Raw genomic sequence first — 19,412 nt, forward strand, 5'->3', positions numbered from 1 at the left:
CGAGACACTATTACGCTAGTATGAGCTAATGCTATTGCTATTTGGTTACCAGAGTTGTCAGTAGCCTACGTTTGGTTATGTACGCTCCTCCTGTTGTTGATGGCCTACTAAGCAGGAACGTCCGCATCGTATAGCTCTCCATTGAATATGAACAAATAACTGGAGGAGACACAAAACTTGTTTGGGCCCAGATGCTTAACGTACCTAAATTCTGGCCAGCATGTATCTGCTATTACGGAAATATTTACGAAATATGAATACTATCACCGTTACAAAGGTGACTTAAGAATGGTGCATTGGAGTTGTTAATTAGTATTTGTTCTTAAAATAGTTCAAGACATACCTATTTACATTTCATAGCACTTCAACGTTAAATCATTTTGCCTTTCCCGCTGATTCAGTGGCGAGTGTGCAGGTCTTTGGTGCTCAGAGTTACGGGTTTGATTCATGCTGTGATAACGTTAAAAAATTTGAACGTATTACGATGATTTGGATTCCACTTGATCTCATATAGCATCGGTGCTCATACATATGCTAAATACTAATCCAACAACAGCAACGATAACTTTGAATTATGTTTCATAGAAAGATATTACATAAAAAAGGAATAAAATGAATATATTGTAGTTACTGTATCAGCAGGGACGTCTTAATTGTGTATTATCGTATTATCTACACATGACGACGGAAATAAAAAGTGAACTACCACACTTGAATATTTTTTTTAAAAAATGATTGAAATCTTATTAGTGAATAACGGGAAAACATATCTCTGGTTGAGAAACAAACCAACCAAAGATGTTATGAGCTAAATAAGATTATAAGGTTAAGCAGGGAGGTATGCACCGAGTGTGTCCTTGTGGTCCGGACACCTCCGCTTTCGAAATTCTGACTTTTCTGTAAATCTATTCTAATTTTAGGAGTAAGTTTTAAAAAAAATTAACATTCTTTGTCATGATATTACATTTGAATCAGCCTAAGAAAACTTTGGACTCTTTCCGTAATAAGTTTCTGCTTACGTGCCTGCTGGTAAGTGTAAATATTAGTGTGTTGTTACCATAATACATTATGTTCTGTAAACCTAAAAGTCGATCTTCTTTGGTAATTGCACCACACATTAACACAAAACTTATCCTCAGATATACCATAACTAAGCGTTTCATTACGATACGAGTTCAGTAGTAGAGCGTTCACCTCTGGTGCATGGAGACTCGGGTTCAAATACTGTTCCCGCCACGTGAACTTAGTGGTGGACAAACACCGTGTGCGTAGGTTATTTATATATGATTTCAATCAATGATGATCTCACGTGACTTCGCGTTTTGTAGTCAGTAACGCTCTCCACTTCACTGTGAGCGGTTTTCGGTTTGATTCCTGATGGCAAACACTCGATATAGAGAAATGTAAAAGTTTTTTAGGCTAGCCATCCTGAGTGAGATTTTGCTGGGTTTTGTTCATTCCCACTAAGATAATGCCGGGATGATACCTGCCATATAACCCCAAGTCACTTTCTTCCTTCCCAGTCCGTGTCTTCCTCTCCTATTCTCTGGGTAATGTGATCACCGAAGAACGTCATCTGTGATAAACGACAGAGTATACATCACGAAATGCATAAATATAATTCCTATTCTTAATTCTAATGAAAACATCAGTACATTTCATATTACTGATGTTTTAAAAGGGTCCATTAATCTTAAAAGAACCCACAGTTCTTGGCGGCAACTTTGGTCACTGTTATTTATTTATTTCCTCCAAAAGAGAGATCTCTCCAATTATAGGAGATACAGAAATGTATAAATGAAAATAATAAAAATAAAAATAGTAAAAGCAATAAGCAGATACAATACATAACTTTGTATGCTGACATTCTAGGCCTATAGATCAATGCATACATTTTATGAAGCACAAACTCACACTCTTATTCTAGAAATAGTCATACATACATAATACATATATACACTTACATATACATATATATGCATATACATACACCAATATTTATACATACAAATATATATGCACGAACACACACACATATGTATCTGGCACATTTCACATGGACACATTCATGTGCTCACCATGGATATTGTACATTACGAGTACAATAACATAAAAATAATAAATAATCAAATGTGATTACCGTAGTTAATGTAGTAATATCTAATATTACTTTCGTTTTCTCTATAACTTAATTTCGCATTTGTTCAATATTTTTTTTAAAATATTTTTTTCTTTCAAACTTAAGTCAATGTCATCGATACTCTCAGCTATATTATTATATAATGAACATAATCTTATTAAAGGTGAGCTGTTGTACGTGTTGGTTTTCGCAGTTGCATACCACATCATGTGACACATACCATTACCTCGTGTTGCTCATATCATTATCTAGGAGTGTCCCTTGTTAGACTCGTCAAGGAAGTGTAAGTTTCAACATTCAATAAAACTAACCGGATAGAGCCTGAATTTTTTTGTGTGCAGTTTTTGTTAATTTATACTTGAATATGTTAATTGAGCTTCATACATCACAAAAATACCATTACATCTGAGAAAATTATTTTTGGTGTCCATATATATGGTGTGTCCATATGGTCACGCTAGGCCTTCGTGACATATAAATGCAATAAATAATACTAGAGTAGGGTTCAAAAACTACATTTTCCTTACCTTTCTTTCACACAAACTTATTCCCATTGTCTTGGGAAAATGACAATAGTGTGTTTAATACTTCTTAGTATGGAAATTGAAAAAAAAAAAAAAAAAAACAAGGAACACAAAGGCCAACATCACATTTTACACATGCTTTACGCCCCACTGTTAAACAATTTTCTCCAGCCCATCTTCGTTTGTTGCCAGGAACAGGAATAACTACATGACGAATACCATGAAATCTTACTGAATCGGATATTCTGTTTCTAGGGAAACTCAGTCTGGATACAACTAGACGTCCAGCACCTTTTGGAGACGAACCAAATGCAAGTAAATAGTATTGAGCAATTTCTCTTCTAAATTCTAGTTGACTAAAAGTTGAACCAGCATTGAGTGATATCCACCATGCATTGTGAAATGATACCTCCAACAGCCAAGTGAAGATTGACCACCACCATTTCTTTCCTTTAATACCAATTCTGTAGTATTTTATGTTCATATCCATTCAATCTGTACCCCCCATAAACGTACTGTATTCTCCGATCAAACGTGGACGAGTTACTGTGTTCTCTTTCTTGGCTGACCTGGAATATCTTTTAACATTTCCTAGTGGAAAAACATCATGAACAGTAGATGCGACTGTGACTACTGAATTGTCATGCCATCTTGAAATGACTACACCATCTTCACTGCCTCTATGTTGGTAGCTTCTTGAATTCAGATGACATTGAGAAATTGCATTCTTTGGGAAACGTGTTTTCATGTATAGTACCAGTTACAGCATATCCATTAAGGACTTTAGGTGTAACAGAAGTGGTATGCTTGTGAAAATATTGTCAAAATAGAAACTGAATGGTAATTTTTAACGTCACCTGGAAATTCATCTATCATATATAACAGAGGAGCGTCTGCCTTTCCAAATTTTTGTTCATATTCTGCTATGCATTGCACATTTTTGTCTTGGTACACATCAAAGTTGATTAGGTATTCATTTGGGCTATTCAAGGACCATACCTTGTACCCGAAACGCACAGGTTTTCCTTTTATAAACTTTTTGCAACCATGTCTGCCATAGTATGCTATCATTGCTTCGTCAAAATTTATTGCCTGCGCTGGAACAAAATGTTTGGTGCAATTACTTTTCAATTTATTCATTAGTGAGCGTAGTTTCCAAAGTTTATCTGATTCACTCACATTGTTGTTGTCCTCAAAATGCAAAAACCTCATTATCTGAATAAACCTATCCCTTCTAATTGCATTGTGTACCATTAAATTTCTAATATCAGTCCCAGAATCTCAATAGTATCTCTTGCCTGGAAGTGTATTATACCCTGACACAAACAAAACACCCAAACATAATTTATATCTTCTTTAGAGACATTCGGATCTGGCATGTTTTTAAACTGAGCATATTTCTGGACTTCACATATAGCTAAATCGAATATATCTTCATCAAAGAAAAATTCAAAAAGTTCAACAGGTTTGAAGTCAGTACCGTATATTTTGAATAATCTCCCTCGGGGAATACAGGCAGCGAATTACTGATATCGTTTTGTGTTCACTTTCCCCTGTTCTCACACTGATTCCGCTTCCGTTTCTTTGAAATATTACTTTCTTCCTTCTCTATGTTTTCACTCCCTTGTTCCAGATTCTCTCCCTCCTTCTTCCCATCAATCCCTCCCAAACGCATGTCGTTGGAGAATACTACTTCTGCCAAAGCATTGAGTTGTCTCCTACTTAGGTTGTGTATCAAACCGCTAACATCTTCATTTACCGAATCCTCATCAGATAAAATATTTGATTCTGGAGGCTCAATAAATATACACTCTATTTCTCCATGGCCTATTCCATCCGGTTTCTGAAGTTCTTCCAATACTTCATACACTGTTAAGTACCTGGAAATGCGAAGGAACAGTTTTTCTTAGGACGGAAAAATTATGATTTGCCAAGCCTTATTGCTACTACGAAAGCCTAGTGTGACCATGTGGTAACATGAACGTTACATAGCTCTGCACAACGTTCATGTATGTTTCTTAACATAATACATTATTTACCTCAACGCCGGACTTCTTTCTGAACCAAAACACACAATAATTGAAAATATGTTAACAACAATGTAAAGATAAAATGAATTCTCACCTTTTATTATGTGCTATTGTTGCAACTCTAGAAGTAGCAAGATTTTCAGATGCACGTAACTTCACACTAAACAAGGAAATCTCAAGATTGATACTGAAATCGTGTCAAACACATCATTAGCTGAGAGTTGACAGCGATACATGTGAGTCGATGTGAAACTAACCATAGGAAAACAATTTGAAGCTCATCGCGCGTAATGTGACCGTATGATAACGCAAGGTTATACCAGGCTAAACTACATAGGCATAAGTTGGTTAACACCCATATAGCACACGAATGGCTAGACGTTCAAACTTAGTTCATGTTATACGTTGTTCGGGTGGGTTCCGGGCCATATTGCATGATATGAACGTCTTGGCGACCATGTTGGAGGCCGCTATCTTGGATTTTTAAAGAGCAGTGGAAGATATGAGGTATCATTAGAAACGAGCTCGATCTCAGGGAAACAGTGGTGCAGTTCATTTTCAATTACCGTTATTGGTTAAAAAGGTATTGCGTCACAAATGGTGAAAATTTGGCATTACAGTATGAGCTTGTGCTGTTCTATGTGCAAGGCGCCTCTGTCAAACTACATGGACTGATAATTTCATGGAGATCGGTTTACATGGACTGAGGTCGACATGCAGTATATTCGGGTCGGCGGTTTCACAACATTGCAGATTTCTCTGCATCAGATGGTGGATATCACGGATGGGTTCTTGATAAACCTAGTTCTTCAGATGGCCCAAGAGGAAGAATTCTAGCGGCGTAAGATCTGGGGATCGTGGTGGCTACTCTATCGGTCCCCGTTGCCCTATCTATTGTCTCGGAAATTGTCTATGGAACCATTGGAGTAAACATAATGCATAGGAAGGTGGAGCCCCGCCTCCTTGAAAAAAGATGGGAAATCACCGTCCTCATTCAAGAGAGCAGGGAATGCATCATTCTCAAGCAGACCACGATATTTCTCACCAGTCAGGGTTCCGTGGATGAAATCACATCCTATAATGTGCGTCCCTCAGATTTGACATCACACCATCTCCTTTTCCCCACTCACCTTTTTGCTGTCTTGGAGCCAATCTTGGTTTGTGTCACTCCAGTATCTGTGATTTTGTTTATTGACCTATCTGTGGACGAAAAATAATGTCACACTTTTCTGTGACCCATTCAGCAAATTGAGCTCCCCTGTGTGGATCATCCTCTGATAACCGTTGCTGGAGTTGCATCTTCTATGGGTGCCACTTGTTCACATGCAGCACCCGTAGCACTGATCACTGACTGATTCCTGTTATGAATGCCACACGATGAGAACTCTGTTTTGGGATTTTCACAACAGAAGTCAACACTTATGTCGCCTTATCGCCGGCAGTAGCGGTCCGTTGGCGTTCAGATGGATCTTTATCGTGTACCGACCCCGTCTCATGGACCTTTATCAACAACTTGAACACTGCAACTTGTGAGATGTTCTCCCACTCCGGATGGGGTGCAATAAACTCAGCCGCAATCACCCTGGCAGAGCGTCCACCCTTCTTATCCATGATCGCGATTCCTCCTGGAATTGTTAGCGATATCTTGCGTGATGGAACAACAGAGAAAAACATGCTGTTATGCCAAATTTTCATCCTTTTGGCGCAATAACTTCTTAACCAATAACGGTAGGTGAAAATAGACTGCACCATTGTTTCCCTGAGATAAAGCTCGTGTCAAATGATACCCCCACGTGTCTCCTTACGTTTTAAAAATCCAAAATTGGATCCAAGATGAAGGCTTCCAAGATGGCCACTAGGGCAACCATGTCGTGCAATATGGTCAATAACCTAACCAAACAACATATACCATGAACCGAGTGTAAACCCCAAATTCGTTTGTGTGCTATAGGGGTGTTACCCGACTTATGCCTCACCCTGTAGTACAGAAGCATCATGTAATCATACTTCCACCCTCAATAGGAATATCTAGCAGAGAACGTATACCATATCAATTTGAAGATAGAAGTGAGCAACCGAAACATTCAACACACAATCATCCCTAAATTGTTAAATACTGTAGTACTATTAGGAAGCAGGATAGTAAAAAAATTGTGAACCTGTATCAGCCCGACTAGAACAACACCAGAAGAAATTTGAGATAGGCAAAGACAATAATAACAATAATACTTGTTGTATTAGTGACCCTTGTTTCATTAGTAGAAAGACTCATATTTTTGAATCAACTTTCTCAATTGGCTCAAACTTTATAGAACAATCTATATTCGAACTGAAATATAATACACACAACATGGGATAGGACACAGTAGTACTTTAAAGAACAGCTTGGGATCGAAATAAAACCGTTGAGAACTGAACAAAATATAAACCAACACGGCTTGCGGTTAAAGGAAACGAATCGCGGAATTCAGTTTCAGCAAGTTGTTTTCAAGTTCCTGGGTAGGGTTGCTGGAAAGAAAATGAAAAAAAAAGGACAAAGAAAGAGAAGAAACGGGAGGGAAGCGGAATGTGGACTATTTGCTTGGTTGGCTTCTTTATAAAACTGCTCACGCACCACGTGCAAGGGTGCTGAGGATGACGTTACGTTCTTTTTGAGTCGAGAAGCCTTGAGATGTGGAACTGAGACTTGCTACCCAGAATTCTCTTTCAACTAAGAAGGATTTCCTTTTTGTTAAAAGTATTCGGTTGCCCATAATCCGTTGTCTAAGCCTATCTTAGTCTCTAAACAGAGCTTTCTGCAGTAGTATTGTTATCTGTTCACATCCGCAGTTACTGAATGAGGCTTTTACTCTGTAATAAGGATATGCATTCTTATCACGTAATAACACATCACGCTCTTCTAACAAACGCTGGTAGATTATTACATCAAGGACAAGTGTTATGAAATAGCTAGCGTAATTATGTTGCAAAAATTAAGTCTCTGTACTCAAAATTGTTTTGCTTACTATATATATAAATCAAAAAGCATACTAAGTATTTACTATTTATTAGTTCAGCATGATGTTATGTAATTTAAAAGAGAGATTTTATCAGTGTCGTTTGAAGGATTAATTATAGTTTCGTCGCGAACTATCAATAAATGCCAAATATTCATATTCTAGATGTAATACGAACTTACGACTGTGAGATCTTCAAAAGTATTAGTGTAATTGAAGACGAGCTATATATATACCCAAAGGTATGCTAATATCTTTTAAGAGTGTCCAGAGCTATTCAAAGTAAATACACTTAAGCTCCTTTATGGCTAAGTTAGTCCGCGCCTTTGAAGTGGGAAATTTGAGTTCGATTCCCAGCTGGAGCTCATGTGGTTCGGATTCCATATTAATCAATAGGTTGATGTCTCATATCGGCTCGCTCTTGAAAGGGACGTAAAATTCAAAAACAACTCAACTCAAAGTAAACACAAAATAAGGAGCTCGTTGAGCACAAATTTGATTGAGAATGGCGTCTTTGTGCATGTATAGCAGACGATGATGAATTGTAGCATTCATGTGTTCTAACTTGTCACTAACCCAAGAATACAATCATTTTTTGTAACATTATTAACGAATCGACTTGATATTCAACGTACGTGATTTTTGATCATTCATGAATATTTTAAATGTGATGCTATTGTAATTGAATGCTATCTTGTCTACTCTACAGGACAAAGTGCTGTACACTTTTAAATAGAATTCGTGGTATTGGTCTTATATTAAAACTTGTTTCTAAGACTAAAACTGCAATAATTTCTATAGTAAAAATCTATTCTAAATGGAGTTGCTTTCTAACCCTTTTTTTGTGTCTTACATAGTATTCCGTCCTTTGAAAATTCAGAGTGGCTTTTATTATAAAGTATTGTAGATGTGATATTTACAGACATGATTTTTGAAACGTATCTGACATACTACCTTATTATATTTCAAATAAACACCTAATTCATTATATGAAAAATTACATTCTCTCATCAGTAAAATTTCCTTTGAATATTGTATTACTTTTCTGCAGTGATGTTTGCATATTAATGTATTTTAACAACGAAAATCATAGCAGAATAGATATATAGGTAGTAACATGGATCATTAACAATGAACATAACAATATTACAATATGCAATGATAATATTTTCTCGTATCTAATGCAGAATATAAACCACATTTGAACACTTTAACTGAGTGTCACTGCATATTTGGTTAAGTGTAGAGAGATAATGTAAATATATTAGTTGTCGAATTTAATTATATACCACATGAGCCGTAAATATCCATCGCTTTCAGAACTGGATAAGAAAGAATAAGAACCAATCGTTGTGTACTTTTTTTTCAGAACTTTTATTTCAGGTAAAAGAGGGGAATCAATCCTTACTCTCTTTCCCGGTATGTATCCTTTGATGTTACATAGCCCCACACAACTATCAGGTAACGAGGGTTGCATACGCACAGGGCGTTATTAGATATAACGAGAAACTTGGATGTATTTTCAGCTGCATAAAATCACCCTGCCACCGAGAATCGAAAGTAAAGAAAACTTCATGCAGGGACCTGGTAGAAGTCTATCTTGTAGAAGGGATATGTTAAGAGCTGAGAAAACATCGTAAGGAAATGTGTTCTCACGAGCAGTGAAGTGAATGGTGATGACAGTCGAGTAGCAAATGTTTATCAAGCAGGTAATGGAAACCAGGAAGAGAGTTATGAGCAAAGCACATTCCCGAAACTATTTATAGGATTTAAATAATGCTATTGCAAAATGTGTAATCAAAGGGTCATTTCATATCAAATCACCTAGAGCACTGTGCTTCAATGTCTCAGATTCTCTTCAATTTTTTTTTCCGTACATTATACCAATGAAGTTTTACTAAATTATTGTTTTCCGATATTTTGAATGAGAAATGGGCCGGGAAGAAATTTTTGAAAAATGTGAATTTTGCTTCAATTTCACTTTCTGACTCTCAGGATCATGGAACTAAATTTCCTTTTTTTTGAAGTTATTGGCCTCAACTAGGTGTTAAATGAAAGCTTAAGTTTTACTCTTTCAGTAGATCTTAAGTAACCTTGCAAAAGGTTGCACTGTCAAACCTTAATGGGCATACAAATCAAATTTTAGGGCTTTTACAAATTGTGCCGTTGCTAAAAAGTCACAACTATAAAACTTTTGAAACTTTGTTTTGTTCATTCATCTTAACACGTACATGGTATGGTTAGAAAATAAACAGTTTTTTGTATCTTTGTATTTTTTTTTTTTTGTATTGGAATATACAGTTTTAAGTTTAGTTACAAATTGTGTCATTACTCGTAAGTTACAACAATGACACTTTTGAAACTTGTTAAAATAGAATCATCTTTGCATCTTTTGGTATTTTTCTAATTATTATTTTTTTGTGTGTGTGTTTTCCATGTATGGAATTATCCTGTTTTAAGTTTTGTTACACATTGTGTTATTTCTCGTAAATTACAACTTTGAAACTCTTGAAACCTTTTTATAGGATCATTTTAGCACATACATGATATGGTTAAAAAATAAAAAAGGTGTTTTGGTATTTTTGTAATTATTATTTTTGTACAGTCAGCGACTGTAAAAAGTGGAGGTTGGATACATAAGAAATGATAGCTTTTTCCAGTAGCAGAATAGTTTCACTGTATGTCTGATAGTTGGACAACCAACATCACAGCAAATACATGCCCAAAAACATAACATGCCAGGATATTCCTCCATTTGGAGGAAAAAGTATTACTATCTGAGAGCATCACTTAGAGAAACAACCACGAGATAAATCTGCAGAAATTCCATTCACTTTAAGATCAAAGAGATAGGAATTAAAGCAAAGGAAACGAAAAGAATAATACGCATCATGTAGAGACCGAAAAAGTATGTAAAGCTAAACAAAATGAGAAAAGAAGGAAAGAGGGAAAGGAAAGAGCAAAAGACATGGGAATAAATTAAATTTTAACACTTAAGAATAAACAGTCTCCGTCTTTCCCCCTGCCCCCTGTATTGTCTTGGTTTTTCTCCCTTCATAGGATAAATCTCTTTCAGTATCAAACGCGAACATCATTTATAGTTTTTAATTCTTTGAAAAAAAAATGTAACTCAGTCTAGAACACAGAATCCTTAGAACGACAGTCACACACGGTACCCACTTATCTACACAGGCTCTATCAACTGCGTTTATAAATAACTCATTACGCGCGCTGTTATCAAATGTGTTAAATCAGCAATTGTCGGTGAGTTACTCTAGTTACACTTGAAGTTTGAATTTTATTTACGTCCTTGAGCCATCTACGGCAACAGGCCCCATGTTTTAATTAAAAGCGTTTGTTCTGCAGATTAAATCAAGAATAAATTAACCTATTATGAATTAATCTCTTCGGTGGACTAACACACACACACAAACAACTCACAACAGACACACACACACACACATATACTTACATTATATATATACACATGGGCGGCGATTAGGGGGTGCAAAGGATGGCAGTTGCCCCCCACTTTTTTGAAGCAACCCATTAATGTATATGTCGTAGTTTTATTTGGAAATATAAAGATTTTGTATGCATTACTGTTTCATAGAAAAATGGTGCTATATAATATTTGCCGTTGCATGAGTACGTATTGGTTGTTTTCCCGTGAAGTTAAGAAAGCTAGAGGAATTTCGTTTTAAGTGCGACGGAAAACAATCCAAAAATTCGAGCATATTTTCAATCCAGAGATATAGAAGCCAAATCTTTTAAATTCATTTTCAGTTTTGTCAGGAAACGAAGAAGTGATGCCCTTATGTTTCAGAATTGTTGAACAATTTTCTAGTTTAGTGGTCCCTACTTAATACAAATTAATGAAATCAACCACTAAACAAAAAAAGCTGCTCAACAATTGAAAACATGAGGCGTCACTTTTTCTTCGTTCTCAGACAAAATTCAAAACTGGATTTAGCAGGTTTTGCTTCTATATCCCCTTCTTATAAGGGCTCGATATGTTAGTCAGCCGCTTTGAAACTAATTGAGAGAACATTTCGCAAAAACAAAAGTATTTCACAAGTTATTCTTTAATTGAACAAAAATTGACAATTCCTCTTCTTTCTAAAGTAAGGAATATTGATTAAAAAGAGTGTAATAAGAAACAACAACTACCTTTTTCATTATTTTGTAATGTAATATACGAGTGAAGTGGTGTGTTTTTAGGGGTGTAAGTGTATATACAATTAACTTTAGTGAATTCAACATAATTCTAGGTTTTAGGATTATTTTGTATAGCAGGAGGGTGGAGTGATTCTAAGTATTGTGTTTTGATGTGTTCCAAGAAAGTTGAAACTGCACCTAATGGCAACGAATATGTTTCGGGAAGCTGCAAAAGCAAATACTGCTTTAAATGTCGTAGCATATGGTTGTAGTATTTACTGTCTTTCATTTTCTAAGAGTAATAACATACGTTTAATAGCATATCTGAAATTAAAAATTAAGTTGTTCAATTACCGCCAGTTTCAGTATAACATCTACAAAACAAGACTCGTTATTCATTACTATGATTAATAATATCCTTTCTATTTATTTGGTTTGCAAATTTGTTATTAAATAATCTGATTACACAATTTTCCAGACAGAATTTTAAGATGTTCATGAGCAAGGAATCAAATCTCTTCTTACACTTTCGTTATTTAAGAGTACAAAGGTCTAGTACCTATTTGCGCTAGCCTTGTCAATTTACTTAATGAAATATGAAATACGATATATCGTGCTTTAACTGAAAAAATATAGTATCCTATTAGTTATACAACCTTTCATCAAAGTGTTAGAAACAACCAGGGAAACTAAGATTGATATACAAATATTCAGATCATGTCTTGCCCCCCACTTTTAACGTCCAATCGCCGCCACTGTATATATATATATATATATATATATATATATATATATATATATATATATATATATATATATATATTTTATTGATTAAGGATTAAATGAGTTATTTCGTAAATTTTCGAAACGGGTCTTGAAGGAAGTCGTCGCAACAGAAATGACATCTCGTAGCATTGTTACGTAACACACGCAATATAAATAAAGCTTCAAAAGCAGAAGTGACAGGTTGTGGCGTGGATAATTCGGTAAGGTGTCTGCTTCTAGAGTGGGCAGCGCGGGTTCGAGTCTCGAATACACCGATAAATTTTTTCTTTCAAAATACATTTCTATATTTTTATATATGTTATTAATAATTGGTTTCTTGCATTTTTTGTAAATTATCTTATATTAGAGGAATTTAAATAAAGTCAGGAAGGTTAAGACACATATATATGATTGCTTTGTCCGTATATGCAGTCCAGAGATGGAGTGGGTCAGTGGGCCACTGATCAACAGAACGTGCCCACGGCGAACCACCGGGACCTACTCTGGCCCACCGACCCATTCTGCTCAGTGCATTGTAGACAGCTTCTGAACACTGGTGAATTTGTCTATGTTTTACTCTCAAGGCATCCATTTTCTTCTTTTTTTCATTTGCTTCTATTGAGAAAAGAACTTCAGGCAATCTTAGATATTGATATTTGCAATTATAATAATAGCAATAGGACTTATTAGTTAGCTTTGAGACGCAGCCTGTGATTTTTTAGAGGAGCTAACTACTGTATAAAAAAATGTTTGAACCGTACCGTACCGAATGTATATACCGTACTTTGCACATCAGGGGTTACTTTGCACAAAATATGAAAAGAGTTTCACAGTCGTCTGTCGGCAAAACCATGAACAGAAAAGAGGAAGTTTCAACTGGCACCGTAAGATAGAACATCTAACTGTATTTTGGCTATAATGTTGGCGGTTAACATCAGTTCTAATTACCAAGAGGGTTCATTGTTGTAGAGGTATGGAAAGCACTCACTGTAAAGGCCGCCAAAATTTGAAAGATATCACGTACGAGATTTTCCGTCAAAGTTAAGTCAGTTTCGTAGAATACTACTGTAAATAATGGAACTTCGATGCAATCAGGGACGTACGCAGGAATTTATTTCGGGAGGGGTCCAAACCTTTCCGGGGGAGGTCCAAACACAATTTCAGGCTAAATTATATTTAAAAATGTAAAATTGCCCCTAAAATTAGACTAAATTTACAAAAAGTCCGGATTTGGGGGGGGGGGTCCGGACCCCCAGGACCCAGCCTCTGTGTACGTCCCTGGATGCAATAGTTGAAATTGAAATGTGAAACGTTTTAAAGTCATAAAAATGTAAAACTGGGAGAAGGTAGTTTCAGTCTCTACTCGGGGTTCCTTTGCACCGGTCCAAAAATACCGCTTAGATAGGAAATAATTACTACTAGAACCTACTGCATTCTAAATTTAGGTAAATTTCCTATTTAGGAAGATGTTGGAATGAATTTCTTGTTGATAAATAAATTATGAACAGTGGCGGATTCAGAAAAGTAGTTTGAGAGAGGCTTCAACCACAAATATTTCTTTTTTTCTTTTTTTTTAGAAATGACTAGACTTTTTCGGGGGGGCTTCAGCTTATACGCATAAGAATGACTAACATTAGATTTTGAAAAGGAAAGCATGCAATTTGGGTAGTTTTCATCCTGAAAGTCCCAAATCCCGTAAATGTCCCACTAATTACGGTTGGGGTGATATTCTTGGACATAAGGAACAACCAAGGAAAATCAGTTCACGGGGATTTTTTTCTGTCCCTGAGTTGGCATTTTTGTGGGACATATGCTAAACTATTAGAATGCGGTTCCTGTGCCAGTAGCAGAAAATACATACTTTTCTTTACAAATATCGATAATTCAAACTAAATACTAATACCAGTAGCATCATTCTAATATTAATATTTGTAGACTGCATGCAGTTTTGTGTAGAAAGTCAAATGTATAAATGTTGAAGGGAAAACATTGCACGGAAACGTTATGTTCGTATGTCGAACATACTTTCTTGCACGTTGTGCAAAGTAACCCCAGCTATGGGGTTACTTTGCACCAAAGTTTATATTTCAATAGCTATGGTTATACTGAATGTTTACTAATGAACTTGCACTAATGTTTTCCTTATATATCTAGCTATTATATGTTTAAAATACAGTGTTCTAAATCATTACGTTTGTAAGTTAAATGCAATTTTCTTTAAAATGGCTTATATCTTGTGCAAAGTACACAAAGTCTTACGGTACTAAGTTTCATCTCACTAACGCGAAGTACTCTATTTGTTATGTATTTTTAACCCTCTCTCCTCTATTAGGATACGCACTTTAATAAATATGACGTGACAAAAATCCAGTTTGAGGTAGGTGTTAACTATGTTAAAAACTTCACACCAAACGGTTCAACCATTTCCTTTACGTTAAGCAATGTGATTTTTATTTGTATAATACAGACGTAAACTCATGAAAAAAATGCGCGTATACTGTAACAAACGATTTTTCACAATTATTCCATTTTCCTTACGTTTATGGGTAAAATTCAGTTATTAGTAAGTTCAGATAATAGAAAGCAATCCATCCAAGAAGATATTTCCAAAAAAGATAATAAAATAATAAAAACATAACAGAAAACAAAATTATGCTCGGTTTGCAAAGTATGTGTGTGTGTGTGTTTCTTTTTAGAGTATTGACTCTCTCTGTCTCTCCTTTTTTCATATCCACAAGTGCAAGAAATGCAATCATAAGTCTGTGTAAGGAATAAAGAATGCTTTCTTTAAACAAAACTAAATTATAGAGCTCTATTTGTGAGGAACATGAATGCTTCCAAAATATGCCATGGATATTAACTATAATCATAACGTTCTTCTGAATTATACAGTAGCGTGAAAAACTGATAATAAAATGATGTAACAGGCATAATTTTTTTTCTAGCGTGACAGCACATTAAACATAACAAATTAAATTTTGGGGATTACAAATTATCACTTTGCGTGTCGGTGTAGGCCTATTCGTTTTCACATTCGAGCGACGAAAGAAGAAAGTGTGGTGATAGTTATAAAAATCGAATACGAGATTTCAATGGATTCAAGTTACATGGCTCCTACATATCGAAAAAATTAGTTTTCCATGTCTGCCCATCTATTCGTCTGTCGGTTCGTCACTGTTTTACATGCACTGAATTAGAGGCCATACTGTTCAATATATCTGGAACGAATTCTAGATGTAACGTTTTAATAACATACTCTCGTTTCGAATTTTATATCCTTCGACACCTAAAAGTAAGGATAGTTTACTGAAGGATGAACATTTAAAATAATTCAGTTTTCTCAAAAAAAAAAAAAAAAAAAAAGCAGCTGTGACGATTATATTTATTTTTATAAATATATATTTTATTAGCAACTCTCCACCGTAGTATCAATCATTTTTCTGAAAAAAATACATATGGTGTAATTTATTGTGTAGTATGCGATCTTTTGCACAATTTTCTCAACCAAATTTCATAAATAAACGTATCATTAATAACCTAACAATATGACAACTCGTTCGTCATGTAAACATTCAAAAGGAGTAGCTTCCTCCTGATGATTTTACCATTGACGCCTCAGGCAATTGTTTCATATTTCGTAAAGAAATGTTTGATTAATAAACTAACATACAGCATAAATCATTTATCCCGATAACATACAGAAGGAGACGTTTTCTCAAGAATTGACTTTTTTTTACAATTTTCTCAGTAATAACTGAGACAAATTTGTTGTAATTTCAGTTAAAATATATTCTGTAATAATCTCACAATATGGTATAACTCACTTGTCCCGAAAAGAGATAGTTTACTTTGACAGTGAAATTTTTCCTGACGATTTGCTTAAAAATTACTCGATATACTTGGTCCAGATTATAAATAATTTACAATATGGCAAAAATCGTTTATCATCAAAATTACAGATAGAAAAGTTTACCTTTGACGGTAAGTTTTTCCCGATGACCTTCCTAAAAAATACTCAGGAGATGTTTGTTGTTCATATTTCATAAATAAATGTTACATAAATAACCTAGCTATATGGTGTAATTCCCTCATCCTGAAAATCTAGAAGTGGTATATTACTTTTGACATTAAGTTTTACCCTGCGATTTTCTCAAGGACGACTCAGGCGATTGTGTTCGTATTTCATAAATAAATGTTTTATGAAAACACTAACAATATAGCATAGCTCGTTTGTCCTGAAAAGATCCACAAGGGACATTTATTCTTGGGGTGACGTTTTTCATGATTTTCTCCGAAATTACTCAGACGTTTTTACTTATAGTCCACATACAATTATATCCTTAATAATTGTAATATATGGCTTAAGTTATTTCTAACGGAAATATGACCAATGGGTACTTTACTTTTATGCCTAAAGTTTCTTCTAACAAGTTTTCCAAAACATTATTTTATTGGCAATTTCCCAAATAAATGTTTCAATAATAGCTGCAGCCTAACATGAGTCAGTGTAAGAAATTCGAGCGAGAAAGTACAGTGCGTTTGCTCCGTACGATTTCTTGAATATATTTTTAAATGTTTCCTAATCACAATTTTCGGAACAAAATCGAAAATTCCTTTTAAATGTACCTTGTTGATTCTGGATTTGATTTCCAGTGAGAGCTAGTGTATTTTTGTCCAAGAGATGTGACACGTCGGTGCAGAGAAAAAAAAGTGTTTAAATAAGCCAGACCAAGCTAATCAATAATACAAAGAAATAATATAATGTTACGAAATTATGGAAGAAACGTTGATAATATTAGGTAGGTGCAACTGAAATGTCCAAACGATTATTGTCAATTTCAAAGGTAAAAAAGTGAAAAATTCAATGCCAGGTTAATCAATGGCCACTAACTATCCTACGAAGTGATTGAGATACCAAAAAATGTTGTAATCGCTAGGAGACATGTTAAAAGAACACAGAGGGAGAGAGAGAGTTTAATACTGCAAATCATGGATAGTCTGCACCTTCGTTTGAGGGCGAGTATTGAAGTCCGTAGGCCTACATAGGTTAACATTGAAATGAACATTGCAACACAATACCTGTTTAATATTGATCGGGGCTTGCTGACAGGTTTGCAGGGTATTTGACGGGGTTTGATATTGTAAAGAAAACGATCCTTGTAAACGACTGTGCCTTCCCCACTGTACACTGTAAGTTAAATTCGTGCTTAATTAAAACTATATTTGTTTAAATTTAAAACTGTTGACCGTTATCACCTGTGCATCACGGACAGCAATCAGCCAGTAATTCTTTGTTTCCGCCCGGCGGGAGCTCATGTGGTTCGGATTCCACGTTAATCAGTAGGTCCACGTCTCATATAGCCTCGCTGCTGAAAGAGATGTTAAACTCAAACTCAATGTCTTTGTTCATAAGTTTCTTTGTGTGTGGTTTTGCATATAAGTGGCGTGGACATTAAATTTTGATTTCTACGCCATATGTATCTAATTACATACACACCTATAGAACGAACACAACAAACTTGGAATATATTATTTGTGTATACAAAATCATCACGCGGCGCTGCATGGGAGAGCCGTGTGTATGGAATACCATACACATGGCAATCGTGTTGAAAAATGTATAAATAATAATAATAATAATAATAATAATAATAATAATAATAATAATAATAATAATAATAATAACAATAATAATAATAATAATAATAATAATAATAATAATAATAATAATAATAATAATAATAATAAATAACAGAAACTCGACAAATGTTCTTCCAAATAATAGGAACAAGTTTGCGTCACACTGTTCACTTTGCTGGACACACCAGTGTGCCGCGTTATACCGATTGTGGCACACTGGAATATAGGGTATGGCTTTTTAATTTTTCCGAACTATTTCAACTGCTTCGATTGAAAGGGATCTATAATAATAAGAGTGTAAATTTAGTCTTTTTATCCTTCGACTCAGAAATAAGGTCCGCAATAATTTCATTTAAAAAATAATATACTCAGAATTTTATATAGTAGTTTGTTTTATTCGAAATTATTTGACTGTTTTTTGATTGAAATTATTTGAAATGAAATCTTTAAGTTTTCACGTCCCACGTTGATGCCGGCTAGGTTAAAAGAAACAGTGATGATGAGAAATAAGTGAAATGGTCGAATGAGGAAAGTGGGAGAAAACGGGAGAACCCCGAGAAAACCCACGCACACGGTGTTTGTCCAGCACAAGGTTCACTTGACGCGAGCAGGGATCGAACCAAGGACTGCATGCACCAGAGGTGAACTCTCTACTACTGAAACACTGCGGAATCTGAAATTATTTAAAGGAGAAAGGGACTACTTTATGAAAACTTGATGACGAACGCATTTGTTAAAAAAAAACATCAGCTTTTCGTGAAATATTGCTTATAGGCAGGGGCGGATTAAGGCTTTTGGGGACCTGGAGCCGACTATTTTAAGGGAGCCCTATGTTAAGAATAGTTTCAGCTCATAAATGTTCTTTGCTGCCTTCCACTGCCTCATAGGCTTATCGAACCACCGAGAACTATGCTGTAATATTTTAATGTGCTCCGAGTTTACAATAATTGGTTTAGTTACATTAATTATTAACAGTTAAATAATTATATTCATTATTAACAGTTAAATACTGCTGATGGATAGACTTAATTCTAGCGATAAAGCGAGCGTAACGAGCCGAAAGAAATTTAGCATAGGTCTGTCTATAATATAAGTTTAATGCTATATTTTAGTATTAAACAAAGGGATTTTAAGGGGCCCCCTGACTTTGGAGTCTCGG

This window comes from Thermobia domestica, chromosome 2 (assembly GCF_964235325.1).
Source record: "Thermobia domestica chromosome 2, izTheDome1.hap1.1, whole genome shotgun sequence".
Lineage (NCBI taxonomy): Eukaryota > Metazoa > Arthropoda > Insecta > Zygentoma > Lepismatidae > Thermobia > Thermobia domestica.